Source organism: Nycticebus coucang, chromosome 6 (genome assembly GCF_027406575.1).
Source record: "Nycticebus coucang isolate mNycCou1 chromosome 6, mNycCou1.pri, whole genome shotgun sequence".
Classification (NCBI taxonomy): domain Eukaryota; kingdom Metazoa; phylum Chordata; class Mammalia; order Primates; family Lorisidae; genus Nycticebus; species Nycticebus coucang.
In genome coordinates, this window is record NC_069785.1 from 60,695,058 (window position 1) to 60,722,093 (window position 27,036).

Genomic DNA, 27,036 nt, shown 5'->3' on the forward strand with positions numbered 1-27,036 from the left:
CATTTTTTACTCCTGCAGAGGCAGGGAAATTACTGGAGAAAAATTTGTGCCTATATATTCTGTGCTGCACCTCTTGGAAGAAGAATAAAATTCTAAATGGGGTCATCAGGAAGTGCTTATGAAATGTGAAGTTCACAAGCTGACCTTTGAAGTTTGGAATTGAACTTCCCTCTGAGCAAGGTCAGCATGCACTATTGTTAGACCAACAGCTGAGCCTCCCCACCATGCCTCACCACCTCCTGCAATTAAAGCGTAGCCCAGGCAGATTTTTTTAATGGGGTTGTTCTTTATATTGGTGGATATGTTGTTATAGTTAACAGCAAAGACATTATCCTCATAGCTGGCCTTTTTCCTCCAAGTCAAAACGTCTAGAGCCCAGCAAGGTGGCTCATGACTACAATTCTATCACTTTGCATCAGAAGTGGGAGGATCACTTGAGGCCAGGAGTTTGAGACCAGCCTGAGCAATACAGTGAGATCCTGTCTGTACAAAAAATAGAAAAAATTAACCAGGTGTGGTGGTGCACACCTATAGTCCAAGCTACTCGGAAGTCCAAGACACGACCTGAGCCCAGGAGTTGGAGGCTACAGTGAGTGATGATCATATAACTGCACTCCAGCCTGGGTGACAGAGACCCTATCTCAAAAACAGACAAGCAAACAAATCTAGGACAACATCATCCAAAGAATAAGCCTCCTTTGAGTCTTCCCTGTCTCTCCCCCTGCTGTCCTGGGTGCTGTCAACTTTTAGACTAGTTTTCCATAAGAGCTGAATAACAGTCTAGGGTTCCTTTCCCTGGGAGAACACTCAGAAAGCAAAGAACTCCCTGTTTCACAGCTCTTCCCAGAAGAATCTGGACACCCTCCTGTCCCCAGAATCATCCTGTAGCACCACTTCCTGTCCTTGTCCCACTTCCTATCCCTTGCCCTGCATCCTGGTTTCCCAATGGAAGTGGAAAAAGGAGATGATGGCCCCTTCGGCAAAGGGCCCCTTGCTGCCATCTCTCTGGTCTTTAGGAAATGACTAATTACGCCTTAGGTCAACCCCCAAACCTGCCATCCATTACACCCTGAGATCCTCAAGTCTATGGCTTTATTATTTTTCTCATCAATATTTCAGTGGAAAAAGTAATAGGTCATAGGCTGCGGAGAAGGCTATAAATCTCACTTTGAGAGGGAAAGACCGTGGGCAGGCTTCATAGTTTTTAGGTGAGGTGTGTATTTTCTAATACTGCTGGGACACAAACAGCCTTCAGTCATCGAAAGTCAATGGCGTAGTGGACATTCGGGGGGCTGGCTGCTCTCAGGACAAGAAGATTGCTAGGAAGTCTAGACAAAGCCTGGTGACAAACCTTCGACTTCTCCCAGCAAGCAGGAAGCGACACGGGAAGCATCTCTTAGAGACCTTACTTTGGAGAATTCTCACGGAGCAAATATTCGCTGTGAGCATATATTTTAGCCCTTTGCTAAACTTGAGTGAAACAATATTTTGGAGAACAGGCTTCAGTGTTTTGGTTTTGTTTTGGGGGGGGTGAGGGGGGGAGATCCCTGTTAAGGAATTAACAACACATACGGGAATCCAAGTTTTCAGGAAAGCAGCAGTTTCTGGAGGAAGTCGCACCCCATCCTGAAAACAGAAAAAATAAACCAGATGAGAGTCCGCTGGCAAGCAGTTGTGTGGTGTTCTCTCAAGTCACACCAATAGCTGTGTACCTTTATGGGGAAGCAAACACTGCCCCAAATTGGGATTGGCTCATACTGGGGCAGAAAACCCGGCGTATTTGTTCTGCGCTGTGTTCTGGCCACTTCTGCTGCATCACAGGAAGGGATCCACACCCCTTCCTGAGGACACCTAAGCTGGGACAGATGTCCACCCTGGGGAGGGCTGCAGTCTCGGGCCTCGCAGCCCCTGTGCAGGCTGCATGGCTTCCTCTCTGGCACACGGGCCCTGGGTAGGGCCACTGGGCGCCTCTGAGGTCAGACAACAACCAGATGGTAGATGCGGCTGACTCACGCCTACCAAGAACTGGCCTTTCCCTTTTTTCTAAGAGGGGAAAACAACTCTCAAGGCTTATCTGAAGGTCCCCAGGCCAGGCTGTGTGGGTCCCAGTCCAACTCGTCCCTTCAGGGCTCTGCTCTGCAAGTCCGGATCCATCCACCCCACTCCTAAACCCCTTCACGGCAGCTTCTGTCTTTAAGGATGTTTGAAACAGAGTTCTGAAACAAAGTGCTAGCTTTTTCCTGGAGTTCTAACTCTGTATGTGAAGCAGTGAGGTGACAGCTTTGGGGCACTCAGGAAGTGGAAACAGCTCATGGGAAAGGAGAGGCCAGGGCTGAGCTCAGGGGTGACTTAGAAAAGACCAGATGGGAGGCAGCGTGGGCAAGAAGTCATGGCAGGCCCATGGAACCAGGAATGGCCCACTGACCAGCAGAGGGGCTTCCACGGCTCAGAGTTCTGACCCCTGTGCCAGAGCACCCTTCACTAAGGTTACAATCTCATCTCCTACACTTATCCCCACCTGCAAGGAAACTGTTAGCATAACACCCCTCTCAATGACTGGGATGCCAGAGAGCTTCTTTTGTTCAAGGTCATTCCAAGAGCAGGGGGCAAGGCTCTGCTGCAAACTCGTAATGGCTGACTGTGCAGCTCCTGCATTTCCCACCCTCCACGGTGCCTCCCAGGGACCATCCAGAGAAGCTCTGGGGCTGGAAATAATGGGCACAGACAGGAGCTGGGGAGAGATGGCAGCCTGATGGACAGGCATGAGTGAGAACAGAGACAGAGGCTCAGAGCTCAGGCCCAGCCTCTTTGGGCTGGTCCTCTGGCGTCTCTGGCCCTCATTTTTCTCATCTGCAAGAGGACAAGGGGCCAGACGGAAGCTTCTCTGAAAGAGGACACACCAAGGCTTTTGAGCAAAGGAGTGACCAGAACATGATGCTTTAGGAGGCTCTGGTCAGGGTTGGTCCTCAAGTAGTTTGCAGGGAAGAAAGTAAGCCAGGAAGCCCAGCTCACAGGCTTGCAGGGACAGGAGAGACCAGAGGGGACAAGTCTCAAGTGCAAAGCTTGAGATCATTGTTGCTTTAAGGGGAGAGGTCAAAGTAAGACACAGGGACAACTTCAAAGCAACCACTAGCAGCATCTGGAGACTGGATACAATCATTCAATACTAAAAGCCGATGTCTACTGAGGGCTACACCAGTTACTCACCAATGGCTCAGCTACCGACCTTGATAACAGCCCCACTACACTGACTGTCATTGTCACCCCCCCTTTACAGATGAGAGAATGGAGACCTAGAGAGGCAAAGTGATTTGCCCATGGCACAGAGCCAGCAGCACCCAGAGCCTGTCTCAGTGCACAGCCTGTGTTCTTAACCCCCACGCAAGACTGCCTCCTCCCTGTGCCCAGACAGAGTGGCAGCACTCTCCCCTGGCCTCTGCCTCACAGGCAGGGCTTTCCTGGGATGCCCCCTCCCTAGTACAGAGTCCCTTCAAATTCCAGCTCCTTCTTAAAGCTTCCCACCCTGCCCCGTCCGCAGATCCATACCTGCCTCACACAGCCCTCTCCACAGCCCAGGCCTGTTCACGAAGGCCCCTCTCCTGCCCGGCGTCCTTACCCCTCCTCAAGCCACGTGACAGATATCTGTGGCCCTCTCTTTCCGCACTGGACCCACCTTACCTTCCTCTTTGCTTCTATCATCTCTTTTCCTACTACTTGGGTGATCACAATGTATTATACATTTTTTGTCTGCCTGTCTGTATGTTCACCTTCCCTATGGAATTGTGAGCACTTCAAAGGCAGAAAGAGGCTGGGCCCAGGCACAGCAGGCACTGGAGAAACACGATAGATGAATTTCCGGGAGTGATTGATTGGTTTGGATTGGATGAATGAACAGCTAGGCCCAAGAGAGTGGTCCTTCTGGCTCCAAACCCATCCTGCCCCACTAAACTGGATCCATTCAGTGTTTGTCATAAAGGCTTTTGGTGCCTTCCTGAAGAGTTGGTTTCACTGGTCCACTTTCCACCTTACCCTTCATCCATCCCATCAGCTTAGTTAGACACAATTCACACACAAACACACAGACACGATTTTCTGGACTCTGCACCATAAGCAAAGAAATAAAAGTCCCTTCCCTGCTTTGTTCCCACTTAGACAAATTAATTCTCAGCACAAGAAGACTGACCAGGGCTCACGGAGCTGAAGCCGGTGACTTCGGGCTCCTGCCAGCTTGGTCTGCGGGGCTGCTTGGCAGCTCCTGCTTCCCCCTCCTGTGTGGGAGGAGCACAGCCCCTCCAGCTTCTCTCCTTCTCCCCAGCAATCTTTAAAGCAGTGGTTCTCAACCTTCCTAATGCCGCGACACTTTAATACAGTTCCTCAGGTTGTGGTGACCCCCAACCATAAAATTATTTTCGTTGCTACTTCATACCTGTAATTTTGCTACTGTTATGAATCAGAATGTAAATATCTGATATGCAGAAGACCCCCAAAGGGGTCACGACCCACAGGGAACCCCCTTGCTGAGCTCTGGACAGAGGGACCCTTCCTAGACCCGCCAAGGTCCCCCTCTGGGCCCACCTGCAGAGACAGCTCAGCAGAGTTATTCTCAGAGCTCGCCAGCTCTCACTAGCTGTAGACTCCTTTAGTGCTAAGTGGCCTCAGAGCACTGCCGACTCATCCCTGCTTTTGAAGTCTTATAGGAGAATCCAAAAAGTCAATTCCCATCTCTTCTCTCCTGGTGGGACTCCCATTCTGGCTGTCAGAGAGGGTGGCAGGCGAGGGCCAGCTCTCCGTGGAAGGTGCCTCCTGGCCCGGCTGCTCTGTTCTCATCTTCCATGGGCCACTGAAGAGAGAGGGAAGATTGTGGGTTGTTCAATCCAGAGTCCTGCCACCCGCTAGCACAGAGCAAAGAAGGAAGGAGGGGCCTGTGGCCTGGGTTCTACCTTCAATGTGCTCTGTGACCTCAGGAAAGGGAGTCGGCCTCTCTGAACATCTGCAGGAGCCTGTGACTCAGACCGAACAAAATTGTAGGAGCATGCTCACTCTTTTCCTCCCTCCCTCCCACTCCTCTCTACCCTTCCTTTGCTGCGGTGCCTCCACAATGCCCAGGCTGACTCTGACTTCCTGCCTGCTGCTCCCCTTCAAGCCCCTGTACCCACTCTTGTGCCCCCAACTCCTGTATCCCATCAGACCCTGAACCAAACTGGGTCTGCCCTGCCCACCCTCTCAGCAGGAAGGAAAGAGAACCCATCCAGTCCCCCGTCTGTCTGAGAGTGAGCACGTATTCGTCTTCTCCTCCCATCTCCCCAACCTCGCTCCTTCCCTCTTCCTTGGGGACCTAGGCACAGGGCACTAACGAGCTTGCCCAATTTTCCTTCACTCCCTTAGGACCCCTCCACCGTTCTGCTCATCCGGGGAGAAAACAACCCCGTAAAAGTACTCCATCTTTAAATATCTGATTTTCCAGTACATCTGGCCTGACTCTCAAGTGTGAGGTCAACACAAACAAAATCATTTAAATTGCCTGATATTAAACATTTCTGACCTAAAAAGTAAAAATCCTTTAAAGTGATAGTTACATTGATATAAGCGTCACAATGACAGGTTTCAAAGATGAAAGTAATGGATCAGAAAATAGAACAGTAGAGAAAACACAGATGAAAGGCAAATAACCCCATTTGAAAATCCAAAGCTTTTATTTTTTTAAGAATAAAATTGCCAAAAGCACTATGCCACGTTGAGAAAAAACATCATGATGAAAGGAGCACACACTTGCTAACTTCCTGTCTCTCTATGTACTTGTCCCTTTCCGTCTTTAAGTGCCGTGGGTTTTGTTATGACCTTGTTAGCTCAAGTGTCCTAGTCTGGTGCTCCCCAGAGCCTGTCTGTGTCTTCCTAGGAGCAGTACCAGCAATGCAGGTGGCATCAAAACCTGTGGCCAGGCAGGCACTGTAGACACCTATAAGCAGGAGCTATGGACACCTGTGGGCAGGAGCTATGGACACCTATGGGCAGCTATCACCACCAAGGAAATGAATGAGTCTCCAAAGAGCCTGACTCCCCATCCACATGGTTAACCCAGTCAAAGACCAGCCTGCTTTCCCACACAACTAGAGTTCAACAGAGCTTTTCATTAAAACAACACATCATAATACTCAAGGAGTACAAATAAAGCATTTTACTTAGAGCAAGATATAAAGACGCAGGAACATTAAACATCAGAAACATATTGTTCTATAGTTGTTTTTCTATCACAGTCCTGGAGTTCTCTCAGACTTGGGCGGAATGCAATTTTCTAACTCACCTCCAACTTTCTTGGTGTCAGTTATTCCCAAGCTTCTTGTTTTTCTAGAACTTTTAGTGGCTCTACCACACATCAGGACACGTAAGGCTTTTTATCTACTTTACCTTTAAAGTCCAAACAAAGGACTATCATTATGACTGGTTTCCACTAGAGGAAAAAAGCCCATCACTAAATTCTCTCAGTTCCTTAGTGTGGAGGATTTGTCTGTGGTGTGCACCCTAATTTGCCAGTGTCACACCCCATTTTCCGATCAAAAACAGACCTTTCCTTCTCTTCACTGCCTCCTTAATCTCAGCTCTTTGTACTTTGGAGTAGGATGTGTTTAGTGATCAATGAGTATTTACTTACCATTGGTACCTCTTATGAATGCTACAGTTCTTACACTTGGCTTCTGACACAGACTATGTCCTTACATAGTCCTGGTGCAGACTGAACATTTTTTAAAATCATATTTATAGACAATTCCATGAAATTCCACATGAACCATGGAAAAGGTTTTAAATGGGACATTAAAGTGATCAATTAAAAAAAATAGTACGAAATTACTGGCATGCAGGATTGGGCTGGGCAGAAATGATAAAGACCAAATGTTTAACTAAGGGCAGAGATTGGGTGTGGATCATGGATCAGAACAAGAATGGATGGAATCCAAAGAGGATATAGTAAACTGGAGGGAACAGGTGAAAAGCGTGGGTCAGGCATTGCTGGGCCTAAGAAGTCAGCTAGGGAGGCTCCAACAAGTCCTGGGGGTGAGGAACCAGGAAGATGGCTGGAGAGGGCAGTCCTCACCAGGGACCCTCTCAGAGCTTCAAAGCTGGGAAGATAGCTGGAGAGGGCAGTCCCCCCCAGTGACACTCTCAGAGCCCCAAAGCTAGAAAGATGGCTGGACAGGGCAGTCCTCACCAGGGACGCTCTCAGAGGCCCAAAGCTAGAAAGATGGCTGGACAGGGCAGTCCTCACCAGGGATGCTCTCAGAGCTCCAAAGCTAGGAAGATGGCTGGACAGGGCAGTCCTCAACAGGGACCCTCTCAGAGCTTCAAAGCTGGGAAGATAGCTGGAGAGGGCAGTCCCCCCCAGTGACACTCTCAGAGCCCCAAAGCTAGAAAGATGGCTGGACAGGGCAGTCCTCACCAGGGACGCTCTCAGAGGCCCAAAGCTAGAAAGATGGCTGGACAGGGCAGTCCTCACCAGGGATGCTCTCAGAGCTCCAAAGCTAGGAAGATGGCTGGACAGGGCAGTCCTCACCAGGGACGCTCTTAGAGTTCCAAATTTCTGTGTCTTCTTTGCTCTCTGTGGTATGTTGTCAAACTAGGGATCAGCGCTCATAAAACCAGAGAGAGAATCATACCCCCATGTCTGTCATTTCTAATTAACTCAAGGGCAGAAGAGTTAGATCTTCTGCTGGAGATCTAAAAATCCTCTGAAGTTCTATCAAGCCCCATCTCCTGATGATTCAAAGCCAGTTCTAAAACAGGAAGACTCACTTCCAAAACCAACAGATGTTTGGGCTGTCAACATTATGCCTGTACTAAACTCAATTGTGTTTCACTGTCAAATCCCATCTCTGTAATTTATTAGGAATCGTTTATATAAGATTATTTGGTAGTTATGAGCTATCTATCCATCCATCTCAATGATTTGTCTTCTACAGCAATACAATGAGAAATTCCAAGGAAACCTTTGGTCACCCTTCCACCTCATCAACCTAAAAAGGTCTTGGAAATTCCCTACCCACACCCTTAAAGGTGGGCCTTTGTTAGGTACCTTAGATTCATGAAAGGTAGACTAATGTTTTCCATCTGGTATACAACATACATTTCCCCAAGTAGTTATAGGACCTTGGATAAGCCACTTAGCTCTCTGGGCCTCAGTTTTCTCATTTATAAAATGAAAGCAATCAGTAGATGACATGTTCTCTATGGCTTGTTTGTTCTAAGGATCTAGAGTTATTTTAAATATTTTGTTATCTGTCTTGACAAAAGTAGCATCACAGGAGAGGAACAGGCTGCAAGGTCTGACATTTTTCTCTGGCTTATACCCATTAGGTCAGAGCCAACCAGTTTATCTGTTGCTTAGGTTACTCTTCCCTGAACACACGATGGCTTTGTCTGCACTAAAGGTCATCTTCTATTTTTCTGCCCATTCATATGGCCCCATGAGACCTTCCATCATCTCAGTCAGTTGAGTATTCTACCTCCTGGAAACCACATGTATTCTTTCTTCTCAATTACTGCTTTTCAGATATCTTATCCAAATGAGTATTCTAATTGTTGTATATATCTTTATTCTAATTAAGAACTAGTTTTCAAAGTACTTCTCAGATTATCCATCGTTTTATCTGCCTCCTCACAATAACCTCATTTTTAATCATTTGTTTTACAACATTCTCACTCATGTATAATAGTTATAACAACTTCTTTTTTTCTTCTAGTGAACTTTGGCATAACATTTTGTCAGATTCTTTCTGACAGTTAAGTTTTGGTCCATTCACTGTATTCCTATCCCAGTGTTTACTGACCCTGGGAAACAGACCCAGTAGACCAATGAAGCATGAACTTGACTTACAGAGTGGTTAGAACTAAGGCCTAAAATGGACTTCTATACCTACCCACCCCTGACCACAGCTTTTGTTGGCAGTGACCAAGTCTCGGTGGGAGCTTCCTCACTTGAGAAGAAGAAATGCCAGATGGAAGGGTCCATATATCTGTAACTCCTCCAAGTTTGTCTTGAGCTCACGACATCTGATCTGCACAGATTGAGTCTGTGACTTCTCTTTGTCCGTTCACAGGAGCATTTTTTTTGCCCCTTTCTTCAAAGCTGCCCTTTCCCCATGATGGCTATACTTGCTCTGTTAATGAATCAGCTGCAGAGTTTGTGATCTGGTACCACCTTTTCTGGGAATTAGCTTTCCTGGGCTTAGATCCTGCTGTTAAAGAGCCCTCTGGTCTTCCCACCTTGCTCTGCAAACTTTTTCCTCTTAATTAATGCCTCTATCTTATCAGAGTGGCCCATTCTTACTGTAACTGAGTCACTGATGTGCTGTGTTTGTTGTGTTTTCTTTTGGGGCCTTTTGACCTGCCCAGCCCTGAATTAATTGGGTTTGCTCACTATTACACAGTGCCTCACACTCAGGTATCCTTTACATCCAGTCCTGACCACCACTTAGAAAAACCACAGTCAAAGCTTGTTTGGCAAGACTGAGTATTCACAGGGTGTTCCCACCAGGTGATATCACAGCAATTGAGAACTTGGGCTTGGGGTCAGCCAGAACTACCTCTAATAGATACAAAGACTGCCTTTTTCTTTTTTTTTTTTGAGACAGAGTCTCATTCTGTTGCCTTGGGCTGAGTGCCATGGCATCATCATAGCTCACAGCAACCTGTCTCTTGGCAGTTTTGAAGAAAGGAAAAAAGATCACCTCAAATGATCTTCTTGCCTCAGCTCCCAAGCAGCTGGGACTACAGGTGCCCACCACTATGCCACGATAGTTTTTCTATGTTTAGTAGAGATGGTCTCGAACTCTTGAGCTCAAGCAATCCACCCGTCTCAGCCTCCCAGACTGCTAGGATTACAGATGTGGGCCACCAGGCCTGGCCCAAAGACTGCTTGTAACAAAAACCAAAGCTTTGTGAATTTTAGTTTCTGAGTCTGTAAAATAAGAATAGTAAGACCTACATCCTAGAAAGGAAGAGAAGATTGATTGAAATGATGCGTGTAAAATGCCCAGTCCTTAACAAGAGCTCAATGAGAGTGTAGCTACTGAGTCTTCCGCTCAGCACTCAGGGACAGTCACAGCAGCTCATGGTACCTCAGATTATAGATGAGAACACTGGATGAAGAGAGATCACATGGCTCTATACTGGACACTGTGCTTACATGAGCCACAGAAAAGCCAGGACCAGAGCCCAGGTCCCTGCCACCTCCCAGACTCTCACTCCTTCCCCTGCCCCAGCGATGCCTCTCAGAGCCAAGACTGTGTCCTCCGTGACAGTGGTTCCCAAGTAGGTGCCCACACCAGAAGAATCAGCTTCACCTGGAGCTTCTTAGATGTGCTGGGGCCCAGCCCCGACCAAAGGAATCAGAAGTTCTGAAGATGAGGCCCAGCAATCCAGGTTCTAGCAGGCCCTTCAGGGGATGCTGACGCAAGTTCAGGTTTGAGAACCACAGCTCTGTGGAATAATAATTTGCTTTTGATCTCACTGTGCCATGACTCCAGAGGTGGGTAGTACACAAACCTCAGCATGATCCCTGATGTGAGTTAACCTTCCTAGCCCTGCAACATTGTCAGGGGATTTGTGGTTAATACGTACTGATATTGCTCGGTAGGCTCACCCAGAGAACCTTTAAAACAACACAAAAGCCCACCCCAGACCAGTCAGTGTTCAGTTCTAAAGACGCTCCAGACTGAACCACAGAGCACAGAGCCGCCACACAGACTCCACAGAGCTGCTAAGCCGGTCAGGTCATTACCTCATTAAGGTTTGTGTGTTTCACAATCCAGCTCAGTAAATTGGTTTCTCTTCCTCCTGTGAACCTTGGACTCTGCCTGGTCGAACCTCCACCCCATGCCCACTCGTTTGCACAGCTGCTAGCGCCCATGCAGAGGGGGTTATTCTGTACACCTCGGCTTCACTGCCCAGGCTTGTCCTGCCTGATCTGAAAGGTAATGACAAGGTATGGCAAACATCAAACACGGACTTGCCATCATTCTTGTTTTTCTTTTAATAACTTAGAAGGGCTTGAGGGAAAATAGTTTTACGGGCATGTCTGAGCATTAAGAGTCCTAAGCTAACCCCTTGGCCCATTAGGATCATAGCCGTACAGAGTACTAATACCAAGGAAAGAGCAATCTTTCTCTCCCTCACTATAGACAGATGGATTTGGCTTGGGCCTCAAACCATGGTAATGCTTTCTGTTCCATCCCCTATAAACTGAATATCACCAGCTTCCCAAAGACGGCCACCCCAATTTGCCCACCTGGCTCAGGCAGGGAGGCCAAGAAGCTCCCAGTCACTGGGGCAAATGGCCAGGTGAGAAGGCTGGGGACCTCCACGCCTGCCCTCAGGTGTGCAGGACCTAATCTGTGCAGACCAGACATCACGAGCAGAGGAAGGCCGTGGCCTTTATAGGACTCCTTGGGGTGAAGTGACTCAGTGGATTCCACTGACAAATAAGGTTCCTGGGGAAGAAGCAAGAAAGGGACAAAGAGAAAGGTAGGGGGTCCGCCCTGCAGCCTTTCCCCAACAAAACAGGTGTTAGCAGGCGTTGCTCATCCTTACCAATGCTGGGGGACCTTCCGTCATCCTGATCATCTTCATGGACTACATCCTTTGAATTTTAAGACTGTATAAAGAGAGATTTATTCACAGAAAAGGATGTTTCACATGTACAAGCTCAAAGATCAGCTTTCAATGTATTTTTTTTTTAATTAGTAGTATAGTCACATGGTCCACTGTTCACAAGATACAAAGGATCCATAATGATAAGGAACTTTTTCAATAAAATGCACTTTTACAAAATGCACCTACCTAAAGTAATACATACTTAACTCAAATTTTGAAAAAAAATATATATATAGGAAAAGTCACATTTAACTCCATCACCCTAAGCTGAAACTTGAGATCTTTCCAAATACCTTCCAAATGGGAGTAGATAAGGTGAGATGTGAACTTTTGTGTGCCTGCTTGTCATCTGCCTGGTACTTGGCACCTCTCTCATCCTGCTAGTAATGGATGAGAAATGGTCTTCCATAAGGAAAGGTAGAAAGAATGGAAGTATGGTAGTATTTTGTAGGGGAAATTATAAGCTTTGGGAATTTATAGAGGCCGCAGGAAATACCCAGTGCTCTAAGGTCTCAGCCAAAGTTAGTAAATAGCTTTCAGGCCAAGTCAGGCCTGCATTCATCAATGATGGCCTCTTTGCCGAGAGGAACTTTGAGATGACGCTAAGCTCAGGGTGACAGACACTGTCACTCATCAGCCAAGATTGTCATGGTTATATGAGTAGGGAGGGGCAGTGTGGGTGCCACACACTTCATAGTGGTCTAGGGGAGGCTGAATAGAGAATGGAGGTTTGCCTTAGAGAACCTTCTAGAGTCAGTGCTCCAAAAATGTGAATTGATTGAATGAATGAATTGAACCAAACAGATATGCATAACTATGCAGCTTCACTGTATAGAGAGGCTTAGAGAGGGTAGGCACCCGGATCCTCTCCCCCATCCCTGCCACCAGATCACAGCCGTCCTCACCACCCCAGCAGCCCAGCCCCTGCACTTTCCCTCTCTGGCTGGCCCTTTCACACCCCACTGAAGCTCCCTGCAGGACAGGGAGCCCAGCTTTGGAAGGCCTTAAAGCAGCAGTTCTCAACCTGTGGGTCGCGACCCCTTTGGGGGTCGAACAAGCCTTTCACAGGGGTCGCCGAAATACATCCTGCATATCAGATATTTACCTAACGATTCATAACAGTAGCAAAATTACAGTTATGAAGTAACCATGAAAATAATTTTATGGTTGGGGGGTCACCACAACATGAGGAACTGTATTAAAGGGTCGCTGCATTAGGAAGGTTGAGAATCACTGCCTTAAAGGTATCAGGCCACCCGCCTCAGCCCCACAGACACTGATGGGCACATCCTCTGATCTTTGTATTCAGGGATAAAGATGGTCTCTAGCCCCTTCCCTCAAGGGGCTCACAGTCTGTGGAGGAGGGAAAACACACCCCTAAATCATTATAATTAAATTGTAAACTAAAACTCTAAATGTTTTAAATACATTTAAAATACAATTATAATTAAATCATTATAATTATTTAAATTAGAATAAGAGCAGCTACGTGCCAGGCAGTGGGCTAGACTTTTACTTATGTACTGTGTTCCACACTCTCTTTACAATAGCCTTGTGGGGTTTACTAATATGATCCCCAGTCTACAAATAGAGAAACTGAGGCTTAGAACATTTGTGACTCACCACACTAAACCAATGTGGAAGCCGTGATTCAAACCCACGTATGTCTGGCTATGGCTGTTCATAAGAGGGCAAGAGAATCATTTCCATTTGGGTTTGACTAAGAAAGGAGCATGGCTTGCCACCACCACCCCACCCTCTAACATCAGCAAAGGGAGGCCGGACAGTGGAGGAGTCAGTAACAGCCACTGAGGTCCCAGCTGCTCTGACCCCGCCAACCTAGGATTGCCTCCACCTGGTCCTGGCCCAGGAGAGCCCACGTGGCATCAGCTCAGAGCAGAGAAGACCGCTGGGGCCCGCGCTTCCCGCACTTCCTGCGCTCATGCTGCTGGGGAGGGTGGGACGCAACCAGAGAGAAGCAGGGAAAACTGATGAGAAATCAGAGATCTGCCAGGGAATCGGAGATGAGCCACAGGAAATGCTATTGTCTAAAAATATGCCATTTCTGAAAGGAAAACAGTCATTAGAGGGTGTGAGAAGCCCCCATGGTGAGGAAAGCAAAACAGTAAGACTCACTGGGAGGCCAGTGGAACAACAGAGAAGCCCATTACCCACCCACCTTCTCTGTGATTAATGAGACTTTAGAGGATGAAAGGCAAGCAGACAAAATGACAACCCACAGACAGAACTCCAGGGGAAATATCCGGGGACAGCATCCGAAGCTGCAGCAGGGAGGTAGGAGGAGAAGAGACTGTTCCAGTTAATATTTTTCTGGCATCAGCTGGTTCAGCTATAGATTTGGCTCGAATTTCCTGTGCACTTACTATATGCCAGGCACAGCTAAGGGCTTTGCAAACAGCATCTCCTGCAATCCTTTCAACAATGCTATGAAGGAGGAAAGTGGGTCTTAGAGATTCAGTGACCTGTCCATGGTCACACCACTGGAAAGGGACAAACCTCATCCCAGGTCCCCTGACTCCAAATCTCTCACTCATTCCAATGTACCAAGCTGCCTCTCATAAGATTAAGACTCCTGACCATCCCCAACCTAGACAAGTGAGGTCCGGTCACCCCAATGTTCCCAGCAGACTGCAGCTGTTTTGCATTCTTTACTTTGTCTTGTATTAAAGCAAACCTGGTTAAGGAAACCCATCCCCTTTTCAATTAATGACTCATTGTCAGCTACAACACTTTGTAGCCACATCAGACACATGTATCCACCCAGAAAAGACAAAAAAACAGTGGGAAGGTAACATCTAAGCTTCTTGATCCAAAGTCCTTCTACATCAATCATGAAGCAGCCAACCCTCCTCTGCTGAAACTGCAGGATGGAGCAGGGAGCCTGGCACCTTAGGTGGGGAGAGAGGAAACAAAGCTGTCCTGATATTGAACCTGAATCCAGTTTGGCATTCAGGGACTCACAGAGATGTCCTCCACGGGGACACGTAGGCTAATGGTTAGATGACAGCTTTCTCAGGTCTTTCTAGGCCCTCAATGTTCCTGCTCAACGGGACAGGCTTTATTGGAGCTTATGCTTGAACACAAGGGAGATGGCACAAAGCAAAGAGGCCTCAGGCTCCCTGAGGGGAGTCCAGGGAGATTTTTAAAGAGGCCAAGGTAGGAAAGGGGAGCAGGTAAGCACTCCGAGGTGGAGGTCTGCTTGCACCTGCCTCATTCTATTACAGGCCTCTTTGAGCATTGCATGGCTCATTAGCATGTTAAATCTCCACCCCTGGGTGTGATTTTTAGCATTAGATGAGATTATAATGAGGGAAAAGTCAGGTTAAGGTTGTTATACCCGAAGCAAGTGGCATAGAGAAACGCCAGCACGCTGAGTCCAAATTAAGCAACAGTCCTTTATTTATCGGCCAGGCTGAAGGTCAGCTTATGCCTCAAAGTCTCTCAACCCCTAGAAGCAGGGGGAGAAAACCTTTTATAAGGTGCTTTCGGAAGGGGAGGCGGAGTTTCACAAGAACCAACACCTGGTAAGGGGAGTGCTTACAAGGGGGAGCTGGGGTTTCACAGGATTTTACGGTTATTACTGAACTCCTTCAGCTGAGCTTCCTGTTTAAAGGGGGAGTGTTAAAATCCCTTAGCAAAGGGCAACGCCTGTGGCTCAAAGGAATATATAGGAGTAGGCCCCATATATTCGAGGTGGCAGGTTCAAACCTGGCCCCAGCCAAAAACTGCAAAAAAAAAAAAAAAAAATCCCTTAGCAAAGTCTTTAGCAAGATAGAGTTAGGGCATAACAAAGGTCAGCTTGAGGGTGTCTCCCGGCTTGAGGAGGTGGGACCCAGGTAGGTCTGGTTCTTTTGCAGCCAGGTGCCACATTAGCCTGTGTCAGTATCTTGCCCCAGAGGCCCTGAACATCGTTACAAGGTTACGCTGCCCCATGTTGTCTGCCTTGGTGAGCAGTGAGGTCTGCCCCGTCTTGTCTCACTCTCGGCCCACGTTCTTCTCCACTCATGGGCCTGCCTGCCTCTCCTGGCTGTTCAGTCACCCTGCACAGAGGCGAGGAGCACTAGCCAGATCCCCTACCCACCGCCATGGACTCAGAGGGAGCAGCTTCCAGCTTTCCACGGCTTCAGAGCCTCTGTCCAGCTGCCAAAGGAGAGGAAGGCTCCATCTCCAGCTACTATCTGTTTAGCTTCTGGGGAAATTGATTTCTCAAATGCCATGTCCAGTGGCCCCTTCGCAGCCTTCATCCTGGGAGGCCTTCCCTTTGAGCAGGACTTGGCCTCAGTGGCAGTCACTGTGGGCTTCTCTCCCACCCCCAACTCCCTGCAGTCCTCAGCAAGTCCAGCCAACCCTCCTCCTGTCTGTCTCTCCAACATATCCCCTCGCTGTTCCCCCAGTGCCACTGCCCACTTCAGACTCCGGCCTATGCTGCCACTCTGAGACTGCAGCTGGCTGCCCTCTTTCACCCATCCTCCACGCTGGGATCCTAGGGATCTTTCTAAGAGACAGATTTAATCATGTTTCTTCTCTGCTTAAAATCTGTTGGTAGCTCCTGTCAATGCATCCAAAGAAAATGCAAAGTCAGCCTGGCCACAAAGTCATCTGCCCTGCCTACTCCTGGGCCATCCATCTCCCACGACCTACACCTTCCTGAATACACCCTCTTTCCCCACCCAGCCCCTCCTTCAAGACCCAAATCTCCATCAGACCTTCCTTGACCCTCCTGTCACGCCAGAGATGACTGTCCCCTCTGGTTTCCCATGACCACCCCTCAGGCGGTCTCAGAACTGCATTGCGGCCACTGGCCCACCAGTAAACCACTGAACTGTGAAGAGGTGGCCTCCTGAGCCGAGCCTTGAGCAATGAAAGGACCTGCAATGTAGAGAGGCATTGAGGGACCATTATTCATGGCATTTGGTCCCTAAGGATGGCCCAGGGCTGAGCAGGCTTGACTACGCAAAAAGTTACGTGAACAACAGGCACCAGTCTGAGTACTTACTATGTATCAGAAAATGTGTGAAGCTCTTTACACAGATTCCATCATTTAAAAGGACTGAAAGAGTTATAGGGCGGCGCCTGTGGCTCAGTCAGTAGGGCGCCAGCCCCATATGCCGAGGGTGACGGGTTCGAGCCCAGCCCCGGCCAAACTGCAACCAGGGAATAGCTGGGCGTTGTGGTGGGTGCCTGTGGTCCCAGCTACTCGGGAGGCTGAGGCAGGAGAGTCGCTTGAGCCCAGGAGTTGGAGATTGCTGTGAGCTGTGTGAGGCCACGGCACTCTACTGAGGGCCATAAAGTGAGACTCTGTCTCTACAAAAATAAAATAAAATAAAAGGAGTTAATTTATAAAGAGCGGGTGGTAGCACAGAGACTGACACAGTGTCAGCTCTAAACAAACATTAGCCATAAGTGAGCTCTCCTGCCAGGCAGCACGCCAAGGGCTTTCTGAGCACGGTCTCACTCTTCACAACAACCTGACAGAGAGGGGTACTCCTCTCTCTCCCCACTTGACTGATAAAGCTACTGAGTCTCAGTGACCTGCTCCACTCTTCAGCTCAGCAGTAGTGGACTCGGGCTTCCAGCCCAGACCTATCTGCTCCAGCACCCGAGTTCTCAGGGGCTCTAGGACAGCAGAGTTCCAGGTGCCCCCCCGAGTCCAGTGGAGAAGAAAGCAGGCCAACTGTTTCAGGCAGAGGCTAATGAGCTATCCAGGAGAAACACCTGATACTAGAGGCTTCCTTTTCTGTCCCCTTTAGTCTCATATTGCATTTCATCCTCCCAGGGACAGAATTCACAGGAAGCTGCGTCATCTGGTTCCTCCTGATTTCTCCTGTGTGCCAAGTAGTGACGCCTTCCTTCTGGGAAGCTGTGAGTTGGAGCCAGTCCCCTCCTTCATGCAGCTCAGTAAAATGAACCCAAAACAGTTTCAGTGACTCGTCACACAGAGCTCATGTACAGTGGGTTGATCGACCAGTGTGGCCCTCAGCTGGCTGGCTGCATTCCAAATGACAGTGCTGTGGAGCCAAGGCAGGTGCCTGGCGTGTGCAGCTGGACCCTCAGAAGCCCTAACTCTGCCAGGTTCTAGCCCCAGGACATCTTGGGCGAGCCGTTTAGCCTCTCTGAGTCTCCGTTTTCTCACCCGTGTAACAAGCCTGAGAGTTCGTTTCTCGCAGGGCTGTAGTGAGAATCAAGTGGACAGTGTGTGTCACTACGCTTGGGGGCTGTAAAATGTTCTGCAGTTGCCTGTTCACAGTGAGCTCAGAAAGCGTGTGGGCTTTCTGTTTCTGTCGGGTTGCACCGTGCTGGGGGCTCTCCCTGCCCTCTGACTCAATTCAGGCTCATCCTCACTCCATCTCAGATGCTCAGAACTGCTGGGTCTTGCACCAGGGTGACATCAAGCTAGGCTCCCATTCAGGCACTGTTTGCTCAGCTGAGTGGGATCTTTCCCCCATGCTCCTTCAGGCAGCCACGTTTTTCTTTTAAAGATACTTTCCCCTTCAACATAGTCCGCAAGCACTGGATGATGAAGCCAGCAGGTTGTCTGTGTGCAGACTTTCTTGGGGGGGGGGGGGGTGAGAATGGCTCTGCCTTCGCCTACCTTTTAAAGCAAAATCTGCCTTGATTTTCTCTGCCAAGATGTATCTTTGGATGGGTGAAGTGCTTCTGAGGCTGCGAGAGCTGTTACAGCTGAGGACAGATGTGAGAGGGGAAGCAGAGAGGAGACCACCACGCTTCCGCGGCTGGAGCCGGCTCCACAGAATCCCCAAAGGATCAGACTCCCGGAGACAGACCCGGAAAGGGTGAGGGAGAGGAAATGGGAGTGGAGTTCATAGACATTCCACCGGCCACAGTGACTTTGAAGTCTAACAATTTGAGGGGATATATTTGTTATGTCATCTTAAGGGGCGCAGAAGTCAACACGGACGAAAATGAAAGGGTTAGAAAATCATCACTAGTGTTTGTAGAAGACGCACGCGTCACCATGTCACCACCCACCCCGACTGTCCCCCTGAGAAGTCCCCACACAGACTTAGAGGCAGATGACGAGCAAGTCAGGAAATGCCTGTGTTTTCTGCTTGTTTTAATTTAGGTAATTGCCTAGATGAGAAGTGACTCAATTTGTAGTTTCTAGGATAAGATACATGATCTTCAAGGGAGCCGGGCTCGAGTGGATGATTTTTATCTTATCACTTCTAGACCTATGAGGACTGGCCTGATTCTTGGGGAAAATTCAAACTACTAGGCAGTCAGTCCACCAGTGCCTCTGTGATCTGATCTGCCTACCCCCCTCCTCCAGAGGAACCTGCATCCTGTACCCACCTCATGCCCACCAACCCCAGGCCCTGGCTTTAATTTCTGCCCCCTGAAAGACCCACCTCCTCCTCACAGCCTGGCCTATCCCATCCATTGCCTCTTACCTAGAAGTAATGGCTGAATTAAAATAAGAAGTAATCATAATGGCTCACATTTCTTGAGCTGAAAATCAAGCCCTTTACAAGCTCACTCTTATTTAATCTTCTAACAACCCTATAATGTCAGTATTACTCAGATTTAGCCCCACTTCACAGATGAGAAAATTAGGAGTTAGGGAGATTATGCAAAGTACCCAAGGTCATATAGTCAGTAAAGGTCAGAGCCAAGAGTTGAACTCTTGCCGCCTTTTCCAAGGACATCTTAGGCTACTAGAATTACCATTCAATTATTTTATAACATTTACAGGACTATAGTTCAGAGGGTGATAACTATTCATACCTGCAACAGCAGCGAACCATCAGGAATGTACAAATGAATGAAGAAATGCATGAAAAAAAATGCCCACCTTTCTAGAGAGTTAAGGCAACTTTTAGAAACCGTGAAAGGATATCGTGTTGTCAAAGATGCATGAAGCACCAACCATGTGGCCCACGTTCCAATGCAGTCTGGGCCCCAGCACTGAAGCCTGGATCCACTGGACTTTCAGATGGTCAATGAAGTCCCACTTCCCAACCTTGAAGACCCAGCCTTCCATCCAGCTCTGATTTTCAGTCTCCTCGCAGCTTCTCCGCTCATAATTGCTTGGCAAACAATGTGATTTATGCATGAGACACACACATTAAGATGCAAGGTAGTTATTCCAACTGTCATAACTACTAAATTGAATTGAATGGCAATCTGCTGATAGCTGAACCTCTGCAGAAAATAAAAAAAAACAATCAGCCTGAAAATAATCAATTCAATAGAACTGTAGTGACATTGTCGGAAACAACTGAACACTCGGTAGAAAAGGAGGTATCATGACTGCCGTTTGTTAATGCACAGAGTTCTGGTGTTCTGTTTGAGCTGAAGGCCGCTGAAATGTGAAGCTAATTTTTCCAAACAGAATTTTTAATAAATACCTTTGATTTTTCCTTTGTCCCTATCCTTTACTAGAGACAGGCAATTAGCAGCATTTGCAATATTACAAGCAAATGAAATTGGGTTTCTGCCTAACCCGCCTACAAAGGACTTCTATAGCCATAAAAATAATCAATTGGATTCTTCTTTTTCTCTGGGTTCATGTGATTTCCTTAATAATGTTAATGCAGATTGTAATTTGCAGGAAAAAATAAATACTGCTTGCATAAGGCATAACATTTCAGAAATGTCATCTTTTCTTACAGAATTGTTTTGTTACAAGGGTATGCGGCTTGGACAATTAGAATAGACCTCAGGTCTGGTGCCCAATTCATCTTTGATGGACTGACCTATATTTTATCTCCCAAATGTGTCTTTGTGTATTTCTCCCTCTTACCTTCGCTCTCCAGTGGGTAGGGAGGCAAAGTACAATAATCAGGTTCAGAAAACCAACATTCAACCTCCAGCTTGGCCAATCATTGGCCAGTCATTTAGCCTCCCTGGACTTTTTCCCTGTAAAATGAAGCAGAAAAATATGAAAGTGCCTACAGTCCAAGTAACCCAAGGCTCCTAGGACAATGCCTGGCCCACAGTAGGCACAAATAGCATGTATTGCTTGAACTGACCACGGTATCTGACATTGGCTCAGCACAAATTAACTGTTGCTTAAAACTTCAGAACATGTTCTTCATTTGTAACACCTTCTTCTTTTTGGCCCAGCAAAATACCCATTCTTCAAAGCAATGGCTGACTTGGGGCAGTGGGGCAAGAGGGCTTGGGGATCAGAGCAGAAGGAAACTTTAGACTAAATTCTTTAATAAGTGCCTGTACTATCTTTTCCTTAATTTAATGTTATTTTAACGAGGTAATACATTCACATGTATAAAATTATAAAAGGTACAAAGTGGTATGTGGTGAAAAGTCTCCCTCCTGGCCCTGTGTCCAGCCACCCCGTTTCCAGCCTCATCGTCCTCTCCAGCTCATGCTCTGTCCCTCTCTGTGTCCAGTCAAGTCTTTACACAGTTGTCTGCTCCTATGGAGTGGTGAAAAGAGTTTCCTCGGGCTTTGCAATTAGGCAGACCTGAGTCTTCACTATGTTATCTAACCTTTCTGGGCCTCATTGCTTCATCTGTAAAATGGGCAATTAATACCTACCTCTTAGGTCACTGTAAAGGTAAGAAACCATCCACAGAAAGCATGAGTCACTTGTTCCTAAGATCTGGGCACCAGCCCCCTCACTACGTGGGCCACGCACCCTGAGAAGAGTGTTCCAGGGGGCAGCCAGAGACCATGAGACCCCAGACATCCCCTCCAGCCCCCTGAGAAGTAGATCCCATATTTCTGAGTCAACACCTTACTGTTAACATCTGCAGCAAACAAAAAACTTGGCTGATGGTCAAGATCAGTCCCTCTCCCCGGGTTTGGGCGACTTTTGAAAGGGTTCTGGGTTAGACATCAGGAAACCTGTTTTTGAGGCCTGACTCTGCCACTCACTAGGCTTCCTTGAGCAATTCACTTCTCATTCCAAACATTCTACACATTGAATGGATGATTTCTGAGACCCAGACCCTAGCCAGCCACATCACCTGAGTCAAAGACGTGTTGGGGGGGCACTTTGTTCAGCGGGAAGGTAGCTGGGTGGGCCTTAGTGGTTTCCAGCCTCAGCTATGATCTTTCTACCAGGGATGTATAGAGCAAACTGAACTCTTTAAGGCTAACAAATTCAAGTCTTCAAAAAGGGAGTAAATATTTACATTCCTGAATTCATGTTAGCATGAGTGTTTAATGGAAATCACGTGGACGGCATAAAGCCTAGATACAACCCTTCCTCTGTCAAATACCAGGTTGCTAAAGTTATAGGGATTAAGAAATGGGAATGAAAGGTACAAATGCAGGCCAGTGAGTGGCAGCTGGGGAGTGCTAGTCTCAGATTCCTTCCAGCTCCAAGGGGCTCAGATCTGCTACTTGGCAAGCAAGCAAGTGACACATTGGCCCTGCAATTTACAAAGTGACTCCTAGGATTCTGAAGGCAGAGGGGAGTTTGCACCTGGCAGGGGCTTACTTGGAGCAGCACCACCACACACACACAAACACACCCCCCTGGTGACGTGGGTGGGAGTCGAGGAAGCCGCTGCCAGGGTGAAGGGAGAACCTCTGCTGCTTCTCTGTGTCTCCCTCACTGTCCTGTCACCATTCAGCATTCAGACGCCATTCCCCAAAATAAACCACAGAAACAAAATAGAGAGTTCTCCCATCTATTTTTTAAGTAAAATCTGGGGAGTTAAAGATCACAGCTGCCTCCAATAATACCATGTTCGTTGAGTAAAACTATCTCTTAGCAAGTTGTCCTCTATCAATTTTTTTTTTAATGAGACCTCTTTTTTTCCTACTTAGTATTGGTAATTTAATAGCTCTGCGAAAAGTGCTATTGAAGCAAGAAAACCGAGTATTTTCTCATTTATCTTTGGGAGATTTATCTGCTAATCAAGTATCTTCATTGGCTCCCTACTTAAAGGGGCCATTTTAAAGTGACAACTCTAGCCATTCCAGATTACTCCCGGAGTTTTATTGTCTGTTGTTTAATTTTTTTTTTTTTTTTTTGTAGAGACAGAGTCTCACTTTATGGCCCTCGGTAGAGTGCCGTGGCCTCACACAGCTCACAGCAGCCTCCAACTCCTGGGCTTAAGCGATTCTCTTGCCTCAGCCTCCTAAGTAGCTGGGACTACAGGCGCCCGCCACAACGCCCGGCTTATTTTTTTGGTTGCAGTTTGGCCGGGGCCGGGTTTGAACCCGCCACCCTCGGTATATGGGGCCGGCGCCTTACCAACTGAGCCACAGGTGCCGCCTGTCTGTTGTTTAATTTATGTGCAACATCGGCTCTCTTCTTGAGGACTGAGCTATTTCAGAAAATTTCAATAGAAAATTTGAGGGAATCTCCACAGTGATGTTCAATATTCCCAGGAAGGCACGTCAATATTCCCAGGAAGGCACGTCAATATTCCCAGGAAGGCACGTCACTAAAATCTGAAAGGTTTGACCCCAGCTTTTTGGCCTAGCATCTAACAGGTCTAATGCCAAGACTGGCGTTGGCATTTCAACTCCTCTTCAGATATGTTTCTTTCACCTCATGGCTCTAGTCCAAGTCCATCTGTTGATAATGCACTAGGCACCTGTATGGGTACCAAGCATACAGACAGGTACATGGGCATTAGGCACTGCCCTCAAAATGGCCTTTCAACCGAGGAGAAGTGAGTACAAGCCCCTCTGACTAAACCCAACACAACTTATGCTGCATCTGGGCGTGAGCAAATACTCAGGGGCAACTCTTCATGTAACAAATACTTAGATAGCCCTTACTGCAGGCCAGCTATGGTGCCGGTAAGCACCAATATTAATTCATTTAATCTTTACAACAACCCACCAAGATGGATACTATTTTATCCATGGGGAAACGGAGGCACAGGGCAGGGAAGGAACTTGCCCAATGTCACATAGCCAATATCAGCGCCAAGTCCTGGGCCCAGGCACTCTGGCTCCAGGGCCCATGCTCCCACCACTGGGCAACACTGTTTCTCAAAACCCTTTCTTCCCAAATTCAAAGACACTTACCCCAAACCACCTGCAAATGGAATCCCCAGACTGAGGATGCTGAAGGGTGGCGTTTATGCTAAAGCCTGAATGATGGACAGGAGTTAACTGAGCTAATTGGGGAGGAAGTGGGTTGCGAGCCGGGTTCTGGGTGGGGAAGGAGTGAGATGTGTTCCAGGAACTGAGTGAGGTCACCACAGCAGGGGTGGAGGACGAGGAGGAGGAGAAAAACAGCTCAACAGGGAGGCTGAAGGACGGGCAGGACCCACAGCACCCCACACCCACTCCCTACAGGACTAAGGTGGTGGTGTGGCCGGTCCTAAGAGTAAGAGGAATCTACCTAACAGCTTGGCACTACCCACAGATCACTCAGGCAGGTGGCACGTATGGGGGGACTAGGAGGGGGTGGTGTGGACACAGGAGACACATAGGGAGGCGGTAGCTCCCTAGCACAGGCTAGAGGCAGATAGAAGTGGACTCGAGAGCGATTTCAGAAGAAGCATCAACAGGAAATGCTGAGAGTTTGATTATGTTGGGTGAGGATGGGAAGGTGTCATTGACGGCTTGAAGATTCTAGGTACTCACAGGGTCAGAGGGCACTGGAGGGGAGGCAGGCTTCTTGGGCGGAGGTGAGGAAGAGGGTCCCATAACAGCCACACGCAGCATTCACCACCCCCCTTCACTCACAGGCTACTTGATGCTCCAGGACTTCCTCTGTGCCAACCCCCGGCTGAGAGCCCGCCCACAGTGGGCATGAAGTGGGAGGCTCCCGTCCCTTCCGTGCGTGAGCGTCCCTCACCCTGTGAGCATCTTGCTATGCTGAGTATGGCTCTAGGGCACGAAGACACTTATTTTTCATGCAACCTGCCCTCTAAACCTAAGGAGATGTCTTCATCTGGTAATCAGCTGGGAAAAACGCAAGCTGAGCCACATACTTGATGAGTCCTTCAGAGATCTGTACATCTTTTTTTTTTTTTGCATTACGAACCCCTGTGGGTGAAACTCTGGGTCTTCAAGTCAAACCCCCTGGCTGTGAGCCACAGCTGAATGACCTAGGAACTAAGCGATCTTAGGGAGGTAAATAACGTAGACCTCAGTTCTACTCTGGTGTAAATCAGGGGTGGTATCTGCCCCTCCCGGACTGACTGTGCAGATGCCATGCAGAGAAGGCATGCAGAATATTTCGCAGAGTGCCCGGCACACAGTAAGTGCTTAATAAACCAAAGCTATTATTTTTAGTAGTGGTAATAGCATTGCTTTTATTTGGCACTTAAAGCTGTGCAGCCAATCTGGGCACTCCACCAGGTTGCTGAAGCAAAAGACAGCCCCTTGTTAAATAGCTTCCAGACGGCCTGTCATTCAGAACTGACTGCATTTTTGTTCCTCCGTTATCGGTCATGTTATTTCCTACCTGACGGTCTTACCATCAGAGTGGCCCAAAACAAGCTGACTAATTATAGCAATTCCAGAGCACAAACCATCATTCAGAAGCAGCTTTCTCCAGAGCTGGGACTGAAATAAACGGGTAATTAGCAAGTTTAACAGGATTTTCTTTCTCCATCACTCCCCAAGTACCTCTAACACATTAAGCTGATCACAACAGTTATTTTAGGGAAAGTCAGCTGAGGTGTTTGTGGGGTTTGAGGTCATCTGTGTCCAGCATGGATATCTCACATGAGATCCTGCTGCCAGGAGCATCGCAGGAGTGTGGTAGGGAGGCTGCTGGTCAGGAAAGAAGCTATGTGGCTGCACCAGGCAGACCTTTGGGCCTCAGTTTTCTCAAGAGGAAAGTAAGGATCCCTAAGGTTCCTTCCAACTCAGGAATTAAATGGTCCTCAGAGACCGTGTCCATGCTGGAGCAGGCCACTGAATGACACAGAAGCATGTGCCTCGGTTTCCCTACTGATGCCTTTCACCCAACAGCTATTTATTAAGTCCCCATTGGGAACTAGTCCCTATGCTAGGTGTTTGGAAGAGTCACTCTCAATGTCCTTGCTCAGCAACCCATAGGAACACCCTCACTTTCAGAGTTAGGCTCCCTGGAAGCAAAACACTTAGTCCCAAATTCCTCCCTTCCCCTCTGTGTCTAGAACCATGAGGGTGGCCTCTCATTTTCTGAAATGTGTCACAAAACTGGAGCCCAAGTTGGGGTCTTCAGCACAAAGGGACCAGGTCTTGGGAGAGGGAGAAGTTTAAGGACAGAAGAAATCCTGGAATTTTTTTTTTTTTTTTTGGCCTCCCATTATCCAGTCTTACAGCAAAATGATTCTACAGATGAACATGTTCCTTCCCTTTAATAATTTCTATTGGCAATACCCAAGGACTCTGCAAGTCCTTGACAACCTAGGGATGAATTCTGTCATATCTCATTGCGGGGGAGAAAAATAGCATTTAGGAGACCTGGCTTTACCACACTTAACCTTGGCTTCTGGTTTTGTCCCATACAAAATGCATGCGGCCCTGATGGCTGCTTGATAAAGCTGTATGTGGGCCCAATGAGAGTATGCCTCTGAAAATGTGTTGTGAACTGCAAAATAATAATAATTGCACTCTCCCTTCGTGCCAATCCAGAGCTGACCACATAAATAAGCTGAAAAAGCGGCCACCTCCATAGCAAAATTTGAGCAATATCAGAAAGTTGCATCTCTCCAAAATTACCTTGCCTGGGGCCTGAAATTCAACCGTTATTCATTTCTTTGAAGCTTACAGGCTTCTCGGTGTTCAGCAGCCCCTTATTAAGTAGCTTTGACAGTTGTAACATGCTAAGACCATGAAGAAAATTTATATTTATTAGACCCTTGACATGTTCCAGGTCCCTTTGCAATACTATTATACCTGAAGCGAGTAGAATAGAGAAATGCCAGCACACCAAGTCCAAATTAAGCAGGCGTCCTTTATTGGCCGGAGGTCAAGAGCCAGAGCTGGCTCACACCTCAAAGTCTCTCAACCCCCAGAGACAGGGGTACAAACTTTTTATAAGGTGCTTTCTGTAGGGACGGGGCGTCCTTAATGCAAGCTGAATTTCATAAAAGCCAACACCTGCCAGGTTAGATCTATATGGTAAGGGGAGTGCTTATAAGGAGAGCTGTGGTTTCACAGGGTTTTGCAGTTTTTGCTAAACTCTGCAGCTTTCAGCTGAGCTTAAAGGGGGACAGCTGAAAGCCCTTAGCAAAGTCCTTAGCAAGACGGAGTAAGTCTGGCTCTATGCACAACATGGAATTAGAGCATCACAGTACTTAATTCTTTTCTTTAATATCAAACCAATCTGTGATACGTTTATTATTCAGTGCATTTAAAAAACTGGGAAACTGAGTCTTGAGTTTGAGAATCTTGCCAAAGGGTCATATGAGTAATGGGATCAAGGCTTAACCATGGGCGGGGTGGGGAAGGTGGCAGGTCCAGGGTAACAGGCCACTG

The 27,036-nt window shown here is 47.8% G+C and overlaps 1 protein-coding gene and 1 long non-coding RNA gene across 2 annotated transcripts in view; one reads left to right on the forward strand and one right to left on the reverse strand.

The window, feature by feature from the left end:
• LIPC (lipase C, hepatic type) overlaps nt 1-27,036 on the forward strand; it is a 163,554-nt gene that overhangs the window by 45,101 nt on the left and 91,417 nt on the right. The gene's annotated exons all lie outside the window — the stretch shown is intronic.
• On the reverse strand, nt 1,528-17,441 carry LOC128588100 (uncharacterized). The gene is made up of 3 exons (XR_008380716.1): nt 16,661-17,441; nt 4,576-4,840; nt 1,528-1,626 (listed from the first exon to the last, which is right to left on the reverse strand). It is a non-coding gene; the product is annotated as an uncharacterized LOC128588100 (long non-coding RNA).